We start from the raw sequence: 19,736 nt of genomic DNA on the forward strand, positions 1-19,736 counted from the left end.
ATTTTATAATGGTAACATCAACAATGTGTATCCACTGATAAGGTTGAACTGAAGAGGAGATTGTCCAAAAATAAAACGTGAGTAATTTATGTGGTCCACTGCTGTGTGGAAAACTCTAAGAATTACTTTAAAGCCCCACACCCCACCCCGCCTCCAGGTTCTGCGTTCTGGCCCTGCGTTTAATATCATAGCTCAGCTCCTCCTGCTCATATTTGTGACACTTATCTCAATATTAATAATTATAGTGCCGTTAAGTTTCCATTATAATTCTTAGCAACTACGGACACGTTCATTCGTGGCTGTTTTCACGTTTTTTGGACCAGTTTATTTTATTGTCTAATAAATAAAATTCACTTCCTGTCAACACCTTTGAGGTAATATCGTTTAATAGGTTTGCCAGGCAAACTTTTAACTGTAAGGATATTTTGAAAGTACTAAACTCCACAGCTTTGAGTGTGCAGCCCATGTACGGTTCAAACAAAATAATGTGGCTTCCATTAAATGAGCAAGAAATTGTTTAGCATATCAGACTCACCAGAATCCACATCTCTGCAGCAAACACGTTGATAAGTTGGAATGCAACAACAGGACATCTCACCGCTAATACCCATGACATCTGTCTCCTATTCGTTATGTCCGACAGCTTAGCTACGTTAGCTTGACTGTCAACCGTCATATTTAAAGCCCCCCACCCACCCACTGCCTCCAGGTTCTGCGTTACGGCCCTGCGTTTAATATCAAAGCTCAGCGATCCTCCTGCAATTCCACAGCTCAGATTGCTGCACAGATTTGTGACACTTATCTCAATATTAATTATTATAATGGCGTTAAGTTGCTATGATAATTCTTGGCAACTACGGACACGCTCATTCGTCTGTTTTCACGTTTTTGGACCAGTTTATTTTATTGTCTAATAAATAAAATTCACTTCCTGTCAACACCATTGAGGTAATATCGTTTAATAGGTTTGCCAGGCAAACTTTAACTGTAAGGATATTTTGAAAGTACTAAACTCCACAGCTTTGAGTGTGCAGCCCATGTAACGGTTCAAACAAAATAATGTGGCTTCCATTAAATGAGCAAGAAATTGTTTAGCATATCAGACTCACCAGAATCCACATCTCTGCAGCAAACACGTTGATAAGTTGGAATGCAACAACAGGACATCTCACCGCTAATACCCATGACATATGTCTCCTATTCGTTAGGTCCGACAGCTTAGCTACGTTAGCTTGACTGTCAATCATATTCACACCCCTTCGGAGGCGGGGGAACGGGATTGCGTGCGTCGTCGTTATAAAGATCGAACTGCACACATATCATGACGGCTCGATTGATCGTGAATGTTATCCGTGGAGGCTATTTTTATCCCAACGAGCCAGCCATTGCTACGTATATGTGGCGGCGGAGGGAGGAGGGGTGAGGCGTCAAGAAAACCGAACTGAGAAATAAGATTTAAGCTTTGGCATGCGCTACGTACAAGATGTTTTGAAACAATGTTTCCACAATTTTCTTAATTATAAAGATGATTCAAAATAAAAATATCAGAAATTCTTCTTTTCTTTTTACTTCAGGGAAAATTAATGAGCAGAGTGCAGCTGCAGGCGCTGCTCTCTCCGTTAAATCATGCATGCTTCTGTGCACTTCGATAGCTTAGCTGCGTTAGCTTGACTGTCAACCGTCATATTCAGTTCTCTAGTGCTAATAAGTGATATAAACGCAAATATAGGAGATGGAAATGTATACTTACATAATAAAAACGCACATGCAGACGGGATTAAGGAAGGATTGATCGTTAATGTTATCCGTGGAGGCTATTTTTATCCCAACGAGCCAGCAGAAGTATCGAAAACAACGTAACTGTGGAACTACAAAATACACAGATGCATCTTTGGGAATTGCAGTGGTAAAAATGTACACATAGTCATGTATGGCGTGATAGTGACACCAAGTGGTTAATATCGCCATTACAGCACCTCTCTCATACTATGTAATTCTCGCCTTATTCATGTGTGGAGTAACAGTGACACCAAGAGGACTTAATGGGAATAACATTTTGTTTTTTCTAAAAAATCTAAAATTACAGAAAATCCGTTGAATTTAGAATATGGCTCCAAGAGACATTTTTGTTCGTCCTGAAAAGATACACATATGTACCAAGTTTCGTAATTCTAGGTTAAAGCATAGCTTAGGGCTGATCATTTAAAATTTTCTATGTGGCGCCATAAATACATTAGGCCACGCCCACCAAATTTTATTATGGATTTCTTTCAGGGGGTGGATAAGGATCCATCCTAGTGAGTTTGGAGAAGTTTGGCCCAAAACTGTGGAATTCAGAGCCAAACGAATGACAGCGGCGTTAGAGGTCACTTCGCCACGCCCACCTGCTCCATCAAAGCCGGTCGGGGCTGGAATCCAAAATACACCAGAATGTCTTCTGTGTCTGGAAAAACTTTCAAGTTGATTAGGTCAAAGGTGTAAGATAGCGACCGTTCCCAGTAAAACATGACACTTCCTGTTCTCAGGGGGCGTGGCTTGAGTGATGTCATCATTTGACCACAGGGTCTTTTAGGTCAACCCAGGATAATCAATCACTGAAAGTTTGCCTCCTCTGACAGTTTTAATGTAGGAGTTATAACTGTTTTGAGTTTCATGGCGAATAGTCAAAGTTTGACACATAGCCACGCCCACATACTTTGAAGTACGAGAATTCCTTTGATAACTTTTGACCTTTGATGCCTCAAGTGTGTGCTGAGCGATTTTGAAGTCTGTATCTGAAAAACTGTAGGAGGAGTTCGATCAAATACGAAGGCTGTAAACATCAAAAATGGGGTCAATTTTGGAACTTCATTCCAAAATGGCCGACTTCCTGTTGGGTTGAGACCATGGCTCCAAGAGACTTTTTTGTACATCAGGACAATATACAGATGTATAAGAAGTTTCGTAATTATAGGTTATAGCATGGCTCAGGGCTGATCATTTTAAATATTCTAGGGGGCGCCATAAAGAACTTAGGCCACGCCCACCAAATTTTATTATGGATTCCTGTGTTGGGGTGGATAAAGATCCATCCTAGTGAGTTTGGAGAAGTTTGGCCCAAAACTGTGGAATTCAGAGCCAAACGTATGACAGCGGCGTTAGAGGTCACTTCGCCACGCCGCCACGCCCACCTGCTCGATCGACGCCGGTCGGGGCTGGAATCCCTTATAGAGCGACATGTTTCCTGTCTGTTAACATAGTTTCATGTTGATTAGTTCAAAGTTGTAATATAGGGACCGTTCCCAGTAAAACATAACACTTCCTGTTCTCAGGGGGCGTGGCCTTAGTAATGTCATCATTTGACCACAGGGTATTTTAGGTGAACCCATGATGCTCAATCACTGAAAGTTTGGTTCCCCTGAGAGTTTTAGTGTAGGAGTTATAACTGTTTTGAGTTTTGTGGCGAGTCGGTGAACTTTGACCCCTGCTAACGCCCCTTCAACATGCTCAAAAAGTCACCATTTTGATAACTTTGAATCGCCCATGCCCTCTGATCAGACTCACCAAGTTTGAAGCCGATCAGTCGAAATCCCTAGGAGGAGTTCGATCAAATACCAATGCTGTAAACGGCCAAAATGGGGTCAAAATGTGACCTTCCATCCAAAATGGCCGACTTCCTGTGATAGTTGGACTATAACAATAATTGTAAATTCTGAGCATCTTGGGGAGCTCTACAACTGTACCAAATTTCAAGTCTCTACGACAAAGTAAGTGAATAGCAAAGGGTCCTTTGAAAATTGCTAGTTGGCGCTGTTGAGCCAGAGATTTTTAGTTTTTAGTGTTTATTTTAGTTTTTAATATGATTTTAAAATATCAGAATCATAAATTTAAACATCAATTTGATTTGGTGAATATGATGAAGCCTCCAAAAGGCAATTCATTTGGGAATAATAATAATAATAAAGCTGCGAGGCTGCGCAGCAGCCTCGCCTCGCAGCAAGCGCCGCTCGCTCACTGGCCACCGCGAGTTCCAGCCGCGAAGCTCGCACCGGCGCCCGCGCAGCAGGAGCTGTCACGAACCTTCCCGCCCCGCTCCAGACGACACATGAAAGCGTTCGCAGCGCTCCCCGACAACTCACAAAAAATCTGGCGCAGATCGGTCCATTTACGGCGGAGATATAGCTGATGGATTAACCTAGGGGGCGCAGTGGAGTCAAATTACATTTCAAAACTTTTGAGCTCTTTAAAGGTTACCACAGGTCTTACATTTCAAGTTTGGTTCCAATCGGCTCATCCATGTGATTTAAAGACAATCGTTGAATTTAGAATATGGCGAGACGGGTCTGATATTCGCCATTTGCTAGGTTAACAACACTGATCAACCAGCATAAGATGTCATCACCTTATCATTTTAAGTGAGTTTGCACTGGATAAATCCATCCTAGTGGTCTGATATTGTATTTATCAGACCCGACAGCGAGAGGTCACTCGCCGCCACGCCCACCTACTCCATCAAAGCCGGTCGGGGCTGGAATCCAAAATACACCAGAAAGTCTTCTGTGTCTGGAAAAACTTTCAAGTTGATTAGGTCAAAGGTGTAAGATAGCGACCGTTCCCAGTAAAACATGACACTTCCTGTTCTCAGGGGGCGTGGCCTGAGTGATGTCATCATTTGACCACAGGGTCTTTTGGGTCAACCCATGATGATCAATCACTGAAAGTTTGGTTCCTCTGAGAGTTTTACTGTAGGAGTTATAAGAGTTTTATGTTTCATGGCGAATAGTCAAAGTTTGACACATAGCCACGCCCACATACTTTGAAGTACAATTCCTTTGATAACTTTTCACCTTTCATGCCTCAAGTGTGTGCTGAGCGATTTTGAAGTCTGTATCAGAAAAACTGTAGGAGGAGTTCGATCAAATACAAAGGCTGTAAACATCAAAATGGGGTCAATTTTGGAACTTTATTCCAAAATGGCCGACTTCCTGTTGGGTTGAGACCATGGATCCAAGAGACTTTTTGTACATCAGGACAATATACAGATGATGTAAGAAGTTTTGCAATTATAGGTTAAAGCGTGGCTTGGGGTTGATCATTTAAAATATTCTAGGGGGCGCTATAGAGAAATTATGCCACACCCACCAAATTTTATTATGGATTCCTTTCGGGGGGTGGATAAAGATCCATCCTAGTGAGTTTGGTAAAGCTTGGCCTAAAACTGTGGAATTCAGAGCCAAACGTGAATTAGAGGTCACTGCCACGCCGCCACGCCCACCTGCTCCATCAAAGCCGGTCGGGGCTGGAATCCCTTATAGAGCCACATGTTTCCTGTCTGTTAACACAGTTTCATGTTGATTAGTTCAAAGGTGTAATATAGGGACCTCAGTAAAACATGACACTTCCTGTTCTCAGGGGCGTGGCCTTAGTGATGTCATCATTTGACCACAGGGTATTTTAGGTCAACCCATGATGCTCAATCACTGAAAGTTTGGTTCCTCTGAGAGTTTTAGTGTAGGAGTTATAACTGTTTAGAGTTTGTGGCGAGTTGGTGAACTTTGACCCCGCTAGCCCCCTTCAGCATACTCAAAAGTCACCGTTTTGATAACTTTGAATCGGCCATGCCTTCTGATCAGACTCACCAAGTTTGAAGCCGATCAATCAAATCCCTAGGAGGAGTTCGATCAAATACGGCTGTAAACGGCCAAAATCGGGTCAAAATGTGACCTTCGATCCAAAATGGCCGACTTCCTGTGATACTTGGACTATGACAATAATTGTAAATTCTGAGCGTCTTGGGGAGCTCTACAACTGTACCAAATTTCAAGTCTCTACGACAAAGTAAGTGAATAGAAAAGGGTCTTTTGAAAATTGCTAGTGGCGCTGTTGAGCCATTTTTGTTCGATTTTTATGCACGACCTTAAAATACGTAAATTTTAAACAGTCTCTATGCGTCCGCCAAATTTGGTGAGTTTTTGAATATGTTAAAGCCTCCAAAAAGGCAATTCATTTGGGTGGAAGAATAATAAAGAATAATAAACAGTACAAAAACAATAGGCCTTCGCAGCGCTTTGCTGCTCGGGCCTAATTAAAGCTGCAAGCAGCCTCGTGCGGCCCTCGCAGCAAGCGCTGCTCCGGCTCACCGGCCACCGCGGAGTTCCAGCCGCCGCGGAAGCTCTCGCGCCTGCTTCAGAGCCGGGCGCCGCCGCAGCCGAGCCGTCGCTAACCTTCCCGCCTAATCGCCCGCCAGACGACACACGTGAATGCGTTCGCAGCGCCCCGACGACTCACAAAAAATCTGGCGCAGATCGGTCCATTTACGGCGGAGATATAGCTGATGGATTAACCTAGGGGGCGCAGTGGAGTCAAATTACATTTCAAAACATTTGAGCTCTTTAAAGGTTACCACAGGTCTTACATTTCAAGTTTGGTGCCAATCGGATCATCCATGTGTGATTTAAAGACAATCGTATGAATATGGCGAGGGTCTGACATTTGCAATTTGGCCACGCCCACACTGTTCAGCCAGCATTGACAGATGTCATCTAAAGTTGCAGGACAGCGGCCCTTGAGGACTGGAGTTTGACACCCTGCTGTAAGAAGATGGTTGGATAAATAATTTTAATATTAAATAATATGATTTCTACAATAGCTTCCAAATCGTGTGGCCCATTAACTCAAAATCAAGGTGAAATTGTTCTACTAGAGAGTATAGATGAAGCACATTCATCTTTATTACATTTGACCCCTTTTTATTTAACTAATTTTGTATTTAAAAATATACTCTATATAAAAAAATTCATAAAATGTATTACCTCACATTATCATCACATTTGTTAGCTGTAATGTTCAATTACATAAAATTGGAGGACAGGATCAATTTCATTACATGTTCACTTCTTACCTGAAATGTTAAATACAACAAATATTTACTTTAAGTGTGACAGTTTAACCTTAGTGATGTCATCATTTGACCACATGACGATTAATCACTGAAAGTTTGGTTCCTCTGAGCTGTCTACTGTGAAAATCACATTGAGCTTTGCCAATTCTTAATTGTAAGCTATTTTATAATGGTAACATCAACAATGTGTATCCACTGATAAGGTTGAACTGAAGAGGAGATTGTCCAAAAATAAAACGTGAGTAATTTATGTGGTCCACTGCTGTGTGGAAAACTCTAAGAATTACTTTAAAGCCCCACACCCCACCCCCGCCTCCAGGTTCTGCGTTACGGCCCGCGCTTAATATCATAGCTCAGCGCCTCCTGCTCATATTTGTGACACTTATCTCAATATTAATAATTATAGTGCCGTTAAGTTTCCATTATAATTCTTAGCAACTACGGACACGTTCATTCGTGGCTGTTTTCACCTTTTTGGACCAGTTTATTTTATTGTCTAATAAATAAAATTCACTTCCTGTCAACACCTTTGAGGTAATGTCGTTTAATAGGTTTGCCAGGCAAACTTTTAACTGTAAGGATATTTTGAAAGTACTAAACTCCACAGCTTTGAGTGTGCAGCCCATGGTTCAAACAAAATAATGTGGCTTCCATTAAATGAGCAAGAAATTGTTTAGCATATCAGACTCACCAGAATCCACATCTCTGCAGCAAACACGTTGATAAGTTGGAATGCAACAACAGGACATCTCACCGCTAATACCCATGACATCTGTCTCCTATTCGTTAGGGTCCCACAGCTTAGCTACGTTAGCTTGACTGTCAACCGTTATATTCATTTCCTTCGGGGGCGGGGAACGGGGATTATGGCGTATAAAGATCGAACTGCACATATCATGACGGCTTGATTGATCGTGAATGTTATCCGTGGAGGCTATTTTTATCCCAACGAGCCAGCCATAATACGGGCGGCGGAGGGGGAGGAGTGGAGGTTCAAATAAAAACCGAACTGAGAAATAAGATTTAAGCTTTGGCATGCGCATAGATGTTTTGACAGAGAATTTTTTTCTCCACAATTTTGTTAATTATAAAGATGATTCAATAAAAAATATCAGAAATTCTTCTTTTCTTTTTTACTTCAGGAAAATTAATAAGCAGAGTGCAGCTGCAGGCGCTCTCTCCGATAAATCCTGCATGCTTCTGTGCACGAGATAGCTTAGCTGCGTTAGCTTGACTGTCAACCGTCATATTTCAGTTCTCTAGTGCTAATAAGTGATATAAACGCAAATATAGGAGATGGAAATGTATACTTACATAATAAAAACGCACATGCAGACGGGATTAAGGAAGGATTGATCGTTAATGTTATCCGTGGAGGCTATTTTTATCCCAACGAGCCAGCAGAAGTATCGAAAACAACGTAACTGTGGAACTACAAAATACACAGATGCATCTTTGGGAATTGCAGTGGTAAAAATGTACACATAGTCATGTATGGCGTGATAGTGACACCAAGTGGTTAATATCGCCATTACAGCACCTCTCTCATACTGTGTAATTCTCCTTATTCATGTGTGGAGTAACAGTGACACCAAGAGGACTTAATGGGAATAACATATTTTTTTTTTCTAAAAAATCTAAAATTACAGAAAATCCGTTGAATTTAGAATATGGCTCCAAGAGACTTTTTTGTTCGTCCTGAAAAGATACACATATGTACCAAGTTTAGTAATTCTAGGTTAAAGCATGTCTTGGGTTGATCATTTAAAATTTTCTAGCCGGCGCCATAAATACATTAGGCCACGCCCACCAAATTTTATTATGGATTTCTTTCAGGAGGTGGATAAGGATCCATCCTAGTGAGTTTGGAACAGCTTTGCCCAAAACTGTGGAATTCAGAGCCAAACGAATGACAGCGGCGTTAGAGGTCACTCGCGCCACGCCCACCTGCTCCATCAAAGCCGGTCGGGCTGGAATCCAAAATACACCAGCATGTCTTCTGTTTCTGGAAAAACTTTCAAGTTGATTAGGTCAAAGGTGTAAGATAACTGCTCAGTAAAACATGACACTTCCTGTTCTGAGGGGGCGTGGCCTTAGTGATGTCATCATTTGACCCCAGGGTCTTTTAGGTGAACCCATGATGATCAATCACTGAAAGTTTGGTTTCTCTGAGAGTTTTACTGTAGGAGTTATAAGAGTTTTATGTTTCACGGCGAATAGTCAAAGTTTGACACATAGCCACGCCCACATACTTTGAAGTACAAGAATTCCTTTGATAACTTTTCACCTTTGATGCCTCAAGTGTGTGCTGAGCGATTTTGAAGTCTGTATCTGAAAAACTGTAGGAGGAGTTCGATCAAATACGAAGGCTGTAAACATCAAAAATGGGGTCAATTTTAGAACTTCATTCCAAAATGGCCGACTTCCGGTTGGGTTGAGACCATGACTCCAAGAGACTTTTTGTACATCAGGACAATATACAGATGTGTAAGAAGTTTCATAATTATAGGTTAGAGCATGGCTTGGGGCTTTTTAAAATTTTCTAGGGGCGCTATAGAAAATTAGGCCACGCCCACCAAATTTTATTATGGATTCCTGTCGGGGGGTGGATAAAGATCCATCCTAGTGAGTTTGGAGAAGTTTGGCCCAAAACTGTGGAATTCAGAGCCAAACGTATGACAGCGGCGTTAGAGGTCACTTCGCCACGCCGCCACGCCCTCCTGCTCCATCAAAGCCGGTCGGGCTGGAATCCCTTATAGAGCCACATGTTTCCTGTCTGTTAACACAGTTTCATGTTGATTAGGTTCAAAGGTGTAATATAGGGACCGCTCCCAGTAAAATATGACACTTCCTGTTCTCAGGGGGCGTGGCCTTAGTGATGTCATCATTTGACCACAGGGTATTTTAGGTCAACCCATGATGCTCAATCACTGAAAGTTTGGTTCCTCTGAGAGTTTTAGTGTAGGAGTTATAACTGTTTAGAGTTTCGTGGCGAGTCGGTGAACTTTGACCCCTGCTATCCCCCCTTCAGCATGCTCAAAAACTCACCATTTTGATAACTTTGAATCGCCCATGCCTTCTGATCAGACTCACCAAGTTTGAAGCCAATCAATCAAAATCCCTAGGAGGAGTTCGATCAAATACCAATGCTGTAAACGGCCAAAATGGGGTCAAAATGTGACCTTCCATCCAAAATGGCCGACTTCCTGTGATAGTTGGACTATAACAATAATTGTAAATTCTGAGCATCTTGGGGAGCTCTACAACTGTACCAAATTTCAAGTCTCTACGACAAAGTAAGTGAATAGCAAAGGGTCCTTTGAAAATTGCTAGTTGGCGCTGTTGAGCCATTTTTTCATGATTTTTGCGTCGACCTTAAAATTCAAAATTTTTAAACAGTCTCTATGTGTCTGCCAAGTTTGGTGAGTTTTTGAATATGATAAAGCCCCCAAAAAGGCACCCAAAGAGGGGGGCAGAAAAAAAAGAATAATAATAAACAGTACAGATACAATAGGCCTTCGCAGCGCTTTGCTGCTCGGGCCTAATAATAATAATAATAAACAGTACAGATACAATAGGCCTTCGCAGCGCTTTGCTGCTCGGGCCTAATAAACAGTATGAAAACAATAATAAACAGTATGAAAACAATAGGCCTTCGCAGCGCTTTGCTGCTCGGGCCTAATAATAAACAGTACAGATACAATAGGCCTTCGCAGCGCTTTGCTGCTCGGGCCTAATAAACAGTACAGATACAATAGGCCTTCGCAGCGCTTTGCTGCTCGGGCCTAATAAACAGTACAGATACAATAGGCCTTCGCAGCGCTTTGCTGCTCGGGCCTAATAATAATAATAATAATAAACAGTACAGATACAATAGGCCTTCGCAGCGCTTTGCTGCTCGGGCCTAATAATAAACAGTACAAAAACAATAGGCCTTCGCAGCGCTTTGCTGCTCGGGCCTAATAAACAGTACAGATACAATAGGCCTTCGCAGCGCTTTGCTGCTCGGGCCTAATAAGAAACAGTACAAAAACAATAGGCCTTCGCAGCGCTTTGCTGCTCGGGCCTAATAAACAGTACAAAAACAATAGGCCTTCGCAGCGCTTTGCTGCTCGGGCCTAATAATAATAAACAGTACAGATACAATAGGCCTTCGCAGCGCTTTGCTGCTCGGGCCTAATAATAATAATAATAATAATAAACAGTACAGATACAATAGGCCTTCGCAGCGCTTTGCTGCTCGGGCCTAATAATAAGAAACAGTACAGATACAATAGGCCTTCGCAGCGCTTTGCTGCTCGGGCCTAATAATAAACAGTACAAAAACAATAGGCCTTCGCAGCGCTTTGCTGCTCGGGCCTAATAATAAACAGTACAAAAACAATAGGCCTTCGCAGCGCTTTGCTGCTCGGGCCTAATAATAAACAGTACAAAAACAATAGGCCTTCGCAGCGCTTTGCTGCTCGGGCCTAATAATAAACAGTACAAAAACAATAGGCCTTCGCAGCGCTTTGCTGCTCGGGCCTAATAATAATAGTTGTGGCCTAAGAGAGAAATTCAAATGATTGATTCAATCAGTCATTTGAAGGATGGAAGCCTGCAAGGCTTTCTCTGTAGGTACAAACACTGTCAGCATCCTTAACAAATATCTACAATCTAAACAATAATGTTTGTTCAGTTAAATGTTCTTCGTTTACTTCAAGTAGTCTACTCTCTTTTTTTGTAATGTTTCTTTTGGCCCCGCTGCTTCCCGTACATATCTGTGTGGATTATCGATGTTTTGTTTTCTTCAATTAGATTTTAGTCTCTGCTCGTTGCCAGGGCCGTCTAATCTGCCCACGGCCTTCAGCAGGCCTCCGTCCAGCCGGCCTCCGTCCAGCCGGCCTCCGTCCAGCCGGCCTCCGTCCAGCCGGCCTCCGTCCAGCCGGCCTCCGTTCAGCCGGCCTCCGTCCAGCCGGCCTCCGTCCAGCCGGCCTCCGTTCAGCCGGCCTCCGTCCAGCCGGCCTCCGTTCAGCCGGCCTCCGTCCAGCCGGCCTCCGTTCAGCCGGCCTCCGTCCAGCCGGCCTCCGTTCAGCCGGCCTCCGTTCAGCAAGCGACCGCGGCGGAACAGTTCATAGAACCAATCAGCTTTCAGATTCGCCTCACGCGGCCTGCTCCAAGGCGTGTAGACGTGAATATATGACAGGCCGATTTAACACAAATTGGGTTTTACCGCACTTACATTCCAGATATCTGAAATTGTTTTTTGACTAGACGTGTCAGTGAATTAAAATATCTCTTTTATATTTTTTGACTAGACAAAATACATATTTGAAATATCTCTGATTAAATTCTGACTGTCAGATTTACAATTGAATTGTATGGAGCCTTCAGTTCAAGATATCTAAAATGAATTACTGTCTGAAGCACATATCTTTAATTTACTTTACCATGACCAGTCAATTTAATTGTAGATATCTGAGATATCTCTTTCTTAGTTTTGACTAGTTATTGTAATAAAAGATATCTTGAGTGACACCATAATTCAAGATATCGAATGTATTTCACAACTTTTACATCCATTTTTAATTCTAGATATTAAATATGAATATCTAGAATTCAAACTTTTTCTTCTCTTGCTTTTTCTTTGGTTTGTTATTTTGTTTGTATTTCCCTTTTAATTTCTGTGCTACATAAATAAAATTATCTTACATAGTCAAAATTCCTTTTATGACATCTCCAAATCAAATTAGAGACAAATTTAGTTCGGCAGCTTTTCTACTTAAGATATCTTAGATTAACCATCTGATTAATCAGAGTTACATTAATGATATCTTGAATTAGTATTTGTTGGGAGACTGGGTTGTGGGCTCTGTGTTGGGTTCTCAATTTCCACACTTGTCCACCAGAGGGAGCCAGGCAGCAGCTGATCCACTGGAGGGTGGACTGGCTGAGCTATCAGAGGCAGCTGCGATCTGTCAGCCTGATCCGCCTGAGAGCCAGAGGGGCCTGAGTGTTTGCCATCAAGCCCCCCCGTTTGTGCGATCTGTGTCTCCTCGAGTTTTTGGATGACATATACTTATCTGTTATGGACTCCTTAAAGTAGTGATTGGTAAATGAGGCGTCAGGAAGCGTTTCGACACATTCCAAACTGTATTGATATGAAGTTGATACTGTGTCACTGAATGCTGACACCAATGGGGGCGAAATTTCAGGGGTGACCGAGGAGCGGGGGGTCCGGGACCCCCACTCCTCCCAAACTTGGAAAAGTCTTGAATTGTCCTCCTCCACCCCCCTAAAGAAATCATAAAATAAACCTTTGTATTTAAACAATATATATGAAATACAATATGTGAAAAGGCCAAAGAAAGAACGAAATAAGTCAGCCAAACATCGAAGAAAAGAACTGAAAATTGATTTATTCAAAGTGTTCAAAATAAGTGTGATATTTTTAATACAAAAAATGGCTTAATTTCCATGAGACTCTAGATATATAGTTAGATAGAGAAAGGAATAGCATACATAAAGAGTGGGAAATAACTAATACAATATACTATCTAACTATATATCTGAAATTGTGACATTTACTAACTGCAGATGTCTCCAAATTCAGCTTTCTCACAGCTCTTTGCTCAAAGCATAGTTATTTCAACTCTCTCGGCAAAAATGATATTTCCATCTGAAGAAAAATGATTTGGTGACACGACACTGTCACCACTTGGTCCGATACATACTTTATGGAAATATCAGAAGCCACGCCCCCAACAAGAAATAGAGTGCTGTGTACATCCACATGCAAAAAAAAAAGAAAGAGTCAACTTGACTGAATTACAAAAAGATGACGAAAGAAAGAAATGCGTCTCATAGCCTGACAAGCTAGGAGGGATTCAGAGCAGTCAGACTAGACGTTAATCACAACATCAATTTCTCAAAGCCTAAATACAAATCAGACATTTCGCTTCCCCACTTCCTGCACTTTCTACTTGATGCCTGCCACCATGTGGATCCACCAGTTGGCCTGCACGGTCCAGCCCAGGTGTTCACACTCCGCGATCCGCTGGAGGAAATGCTCCTTGGCCCCAGCCTCAGTTTGGTCCTCCTGCAGCGCCTCCCGCAGGTAGCGCATGTCCTCGGCGGCACTCAGCTCCGGGATGCCGGTGAGCAGCATGAGGGAGAACAGCGTGACCAGCAGACGGGAGTGGGAGCGTAGTAAGAGGTAGGCCTGGGTGCAGGTGTCCTGATACAACAATATATATATATATGGGAAAACATGTGGAGGGCACAATTAACTAATAGTCATCTATCATATGCAACTGACGGATTATTGGGGCCTGCCCATAGCAATGCATAAGGAGAGCAGTGACTGACTTGCTTTGCAAGTCAGTCACTGCCTCCATGCATTGCATGGCAGGCACCTATTGTTCTACACCCAATAGAACGTCTCTTTAAGTATTATTGGGGCCTGCCCATAGCAATGCATAAGGAGAGCAGTGACTGACTTGCAAAGCAAGTCAGTCACTGCCTCCATGCATTGCATGGCAGGCACCTATTGTTCTACACCCAATAGAATGTCTCTTTAAGTATTATTTATTATTCTTCCGTCACCCGGAATGCGGCTCGTACCGCTGCGAGCCCACCCACAAAAGTGGTATCAAAACGTGCGGCTTGATCCCGGGAGGTGTGCTATTATTTTTGGTGGGATTTGGAGTTACCATGGCGACGTAAAAAGCAAAAAACGACCCCAAAATCACTAACGAGCTCACCAGGTGCAACTCTCGTCATCAAGGGGACGAGGCAACCAGTAAATCCTGAAAATACCCTATTTTTGAGGATTTTCTGTGTCGTCATAACCTTATGTAGAAACGCCATTCAAACTTCATTTTGTAGATACGTCCGTGATCTCTTTTGAAGTGAAGACAGCAGGTCAATATGAATTATGGTTTGTCCACAACTTCTTTCTAAGCGACCCAAAGTTTTTGATTTTTGGAAAAATCAGAGTGTGAAGGCCGCTCCGCTAGAGTGAGAGTCAGAGTGACATTTTGACCCCAAATCATTTTTTAACTCGCCCTCACGCTCACAAATATTGCATGATTGGTATGAAACTCGGTCATGACATTGATACGCATGCCTGCTCCGGTCAAATGTTTTCAAAAATTATCTAGTGCTTACGGTTTTCTCTCCAGGTGCTTCAGAGCAAAGTCATGCGCCAGGGTAGCAGACAGATCTCACTGATTCACTTCCATGTATTTCTAAAAAATTTCTGACCTTGGCACACACTTTTTTTATCTCATCGCTGTTAATACTGTGAGTGAGGTAGAGATATGAATGGCGGGACTATGTGAGACGACAAATAGCCCTCTCATATGCTTCAAACGGTTTTCGAATATGTATTACGGTTCCCGAACAGGAAACAGTTGTTTGCAATGCTTTTTTTAGTCAAACTGGCTGGCTCAAACAGAGAATTGTCTCCCCCTGGATGTCTCACTCACAGCTGGCAGAGAGGATTATTTACCATGGCAACGGAACCCAGAGCAGGGAGAGCTGCTGAGGACTACAAATACGCATCACTGTAGTTCGAACTACTAGTTCAGTTAAAACAGAGGAGGACTGAGCTGGCCTTTAGAACAACTTGCTGCTATGGGCTGTATATAACTCATTTAACTCAGTCACTGTTACACATGGGATGAGTTTGGCCCTTTGAAATGAAGCTTACTGAAAATTTCAAAATAAAAGCCCTTGAAAATTTTTACATCAGGTCATTGCTTTTTTGAGCGTTATATGACTGATTTAATCCAATGACTGTTACACATGGAATGACTTTTACCCTTTCAAATGAAGCTTAACAAAAATTTCAAAATAAAAGCCTTGGCAATTTTTACATCATGTATTTGCTCTTTTTGGCTTTATGTGACTGGTTTATCCAAAGCACTCTTAAACACTGGATTAGTGTGGGCATTTATGATGAAGCTTTCTGCAAATTTCAAAATAAAAGCCTCAATATGACCCTCAGGTTAATGCATCGCCGTAAGGCGATGCAATAATATTAGAATGCTTCATATTCTTCTCTCAGGTTAGAAGCAAGGCAGTTCATTAGCATTAGCCTTTTAGCTTAAATAAGCTATTAGCTATTTTCTGACTTATTAGCCATGTTTAGTATACTTAATGGTGTAAGTCAAGTATAGACAACATGCTAGTGAGCTGATTATCATGCTGAATCGTTCATGTCCATGTTAGTCAACATTCTTGTGATTCTCCACATGCTTCTTTTGAATTTTTGAGCTAAGCTTAGCATTGATGCAAATTTTTAGCATCGGAACGCTGGGTCCAAACCGACGGGCACACTTTGGCAGGCCCCAGTTAAATTTCTTCAGGAATTTTCTAGTAATTATTTATTTTTCTTCCGTGACCGTTAATGCGGCTCGTACCGCTGCGAGCCCATCCACAAAAGTGGTATCAAAACGTGCGGCTCGTTCCCGGGAAGGGAGCTATTACTTTTGGTGGGATTTGGAGTTACCATGGCGACATAAAAAGCAAAAAACGACCCCAAAATCACTAACGAGCTCACCAGGTGCAACTCTCGTCGTCAAGGGGACGAGGCAACCAGTAAATCCTGAAAATACCTTATTTTTGAGGATTTTCTGTGTCGTCATAACTTTATGTAGAAACACCATTCAAACTTCATTTTGTAGATACGTCCGTGATCTCTTTTAAAGTGAAGACAGCACGTCAATATGTATTATGGTTTGTCCACAACTTCTATCTAAGCGACCCAAAGTTTTTGATTTTTGGAAAAATCAGAGTGTGAAGGCTGCTCCGCTAGAGTGAGAGTCAGAGCGACATTTTGACCCCAAATCTTTTTTTAACTCGCCCTCACGCTCACAAATATTGCATGATTGGTATGAAACTTGGTCATGACATTGATACGCATGCCTGCTCCGGTCAAATGTTTTCTAAAATTACCTACCGCTTACAGTTTTCTCTCCAGGTGCTTCAGAGCAAAGTCATGCGCCAGGGTAGCAGACAGATCTCACTGATTCACTTCCATGTATTTCTGAAAAATTTCAGACCTTGGCACACACTTTTTTTTATCTTATCGCTGTTAATACTGTGAGTGAGGTAGAGATATGAATGGCGGGACTATGTGAGACGACAAATAGCCCTTTCATATGCTTCAAACGGTTTTCGAATATGTATTACGGTTCCCGAACGGGAAAGAGTTGTCTGCAATGCTTTTTTTGGTCAAACTGGCTGGCTCAAACAGAGAATTGTCTCCCCCTGGATGTCTCACTCACAGCTGGCAGAGAGGATTATTTACCATGGCAACGGATCCCAGAGCAGGGAGAGCTGCTTAGGACTACAAATACGCATCACTGTAGTTCTAACTAGTAGTTCAGTTAAAACTATATGACTGATTTAATCCAATGACTGTTACACATGGGATGACTTTGACCCTTTCAAATGAAGCTAAACAAAAATTTCAAAATAAAAGCTTTGGCAATTTTTACATCATGTAATTGCTCTTTTTGGCTTTATGTGACTGGTTTATCCAAAGCACTCTTACACATTGGATTAGTGTGGGCATTTAATATGAAGCTTACTGCAAATTTCAAAATAAAAGCCTCAATATGCCCCTCTGGACAGATGATATCATTCTGCATTATCTGTTTATCCGAGGTTAGGGAACTGCCTTGCGCAGCAAGGCAGTTCATTAGCATTAGCCTTTTAGCTTAAATAAGCTAATTTCTATTTTTTAGACTTATTAGCCATGTTTAGTATACTTTATGGAATAAGTAAATGACAGTAAACATTCTAATGATACTCCACATGCTACTGAAAGTATTTATGCTTAAATTAGCATATTTGCTCATTTTAGCTAATACACTTACTTTATCATACTGAATGTTGCATGTCCAGCTTACTTAACATTCTTGTGATTCTCCACATGCTATTGATTACATTGCAGCTTTCTTTAGCATTGATGGTAATTCTTAGCATCAGAACGCTGGGTCCAAACCGACGGGCACACTTTGGCAGGCCCCAGTTAAATTTCTTCAGGAATTTTCTAGTTTTAGTAATCTGTTATTCTAACAGTTGACGTAACCGGACAAAAAATGGACACCTACTGCAAATTGTTTGTGCAACTACTTAAAGTTATTTTACTCAATATTAGAAATTTATGAAAATGCTAGTAAGAAGTAATGAAAATAATTTTTTTTTAAATCAGAAAATAAACATTTTATTGCCTGAATCGCAGCAACACAGCATTTCAATCTGGATAGACTCACACAGAGAAAGAGAAGCAGTTAGAAGATTTAATGATACAAAAACCTTGGCGCTCGAACCCGGCGGAAGACTGTGAGCTGAGGATCACCAGGCAGGTGATCGGTCCAGGTTTAGCTCAGGGTAGTCTTCCCCCCGGTCCAAATACTGGTGGTGGAACGGGGCCTTGAACGAAGGAGCAGAGAGGGAGCTAGGAAGATGTCCCTGGGATGATGGTGGAGATGGGGAGGAGGTGGGTCAAAGCACAGCTGACGAGCGAGAAGATCCGGGAAGGCTTGTCCTTTGAAGGGATCCGTGAACGACGATTGGCTGAAGCGGTGCGGCGCACCTGTCCTGATTGGCTACGGCGGGGGCGTGGTGAGTGTCTGATGTGAGCCGGCTGTGTTTTGTCTCCCAGCTTGAATTTTCGCCTAGGCTTCATTTCTGTAGTAAACGCTTGATTATTTATAGCAAAGGAGACATCTGTAGTTAAAAATACTTCTAACATCAATACTTGAAAAGCTGTTAACATCAACACAATGTATGGCTGGTGTCTATTGTTTTAACGGATTAATCTTCGAATAGCAACAAGTGCTTATTGGGAAATTTGATTTATTTGAAAGAATTTGAACCAGGGGTTATTTGTTGTTTACAAAGTGGGTTTTTTCATATTAGTCTCGATGTTTGCAGTTTTCTGGAGCGCAACGCAAAACTCAACGTCATTCAGAGGTAATACATTAACTTGACATTAACAAAAACACAGCGGGACGAATCATCCGGGAAATGATGGACAGGGAGAGCCAGACTAAAACTACCTTAATGACGGACAAATTCTGGGATTTATTATGAGTCTCTGCTTATTTCCAAAAACGAGCCCAAAAAGGTGCAACCCGCCACTCATTAAGTTTGCAAGCGACTTTTAAAAAATGAAGCCCAAAGCCGCTTATAATAATCAGACTTGGCGACAGAAACTCAAATTAGTTCCAGTTTTTCTACCAACAAAATGCGCATCTCCCTCCATTGTTTACATTTCTGTCTCATAGAGACGTTGGTCACTCGACAAGACGCGTAGAGGAAATACGATTAAATTACAAAAGAAGATAGTAACGCACAGTGATTTTGATAAGTAACTGTAGTCTGACTACTGGATTTGAAATAGCAACGCGTTAGATTACTCGTTACTGAAAAAAGTGGTCCGATGTCAGTAACGCGTTACAAATTAACGCGTTACTGACATCACTGGTCGGGATACTCTAGTTAGCAATTAATTATCAAATTAATTAACAATTATTTTAATAATTGATTAATCCTGACTAACCCGATTAATTGTTTCAGCCCTAATCATTAATTTGCAGATATGTGCACATGAAAATTGAATTCATGGGTAGTATAATTGAAATAAATTATTCAATTATTTTAATGAGATGAATAAAAAACTATGAATTTCAATCTTTTTCATATTTCAAATAGAAGTGAATTGTATTGAACAAAATTTAAATGAAGAAACAAAAGCAAATCTTTATAATTGCTACACAAAAGGAAGTAAAGGATAACTCCACTTCTCACTGCGTTAAATTCAAACATCTTAAGCCCACAATCACACAGTGTGAGATCTTCC

The 19,736-nt window shown here is 41.7% G+C and overlaps 1 protein-coding gene across 2 annotated transcripts in view; it reads right to left on the reverse strand.

Annotated features, from left to right (window-relative positions):
* rabgap1l (RAB GTPase activating protein 1-like) overlaps positions 1-19,736 on the reverse strand; it is a 161,418-nt gene that overhangs the window by 42,108 nt on the left and 99,574 nt on the right. The gene's annotated exons all lie outside the window — the stretch shown is intronic.

This window comes from Gambusia affinis, linkage group LG10 (assembly GCF_019740435.1).
Source record: "Gambusia affinis linkage group LG10, SWU_Gaff_1.0, whole genome shotgun sequence".
Lineage (NCBI taxonomy): Eukaryota > Metazoa > Chordata > Actinopteri > Cyprinodontiformes > Poeciliidae > Gambusia > Gambusia affinis.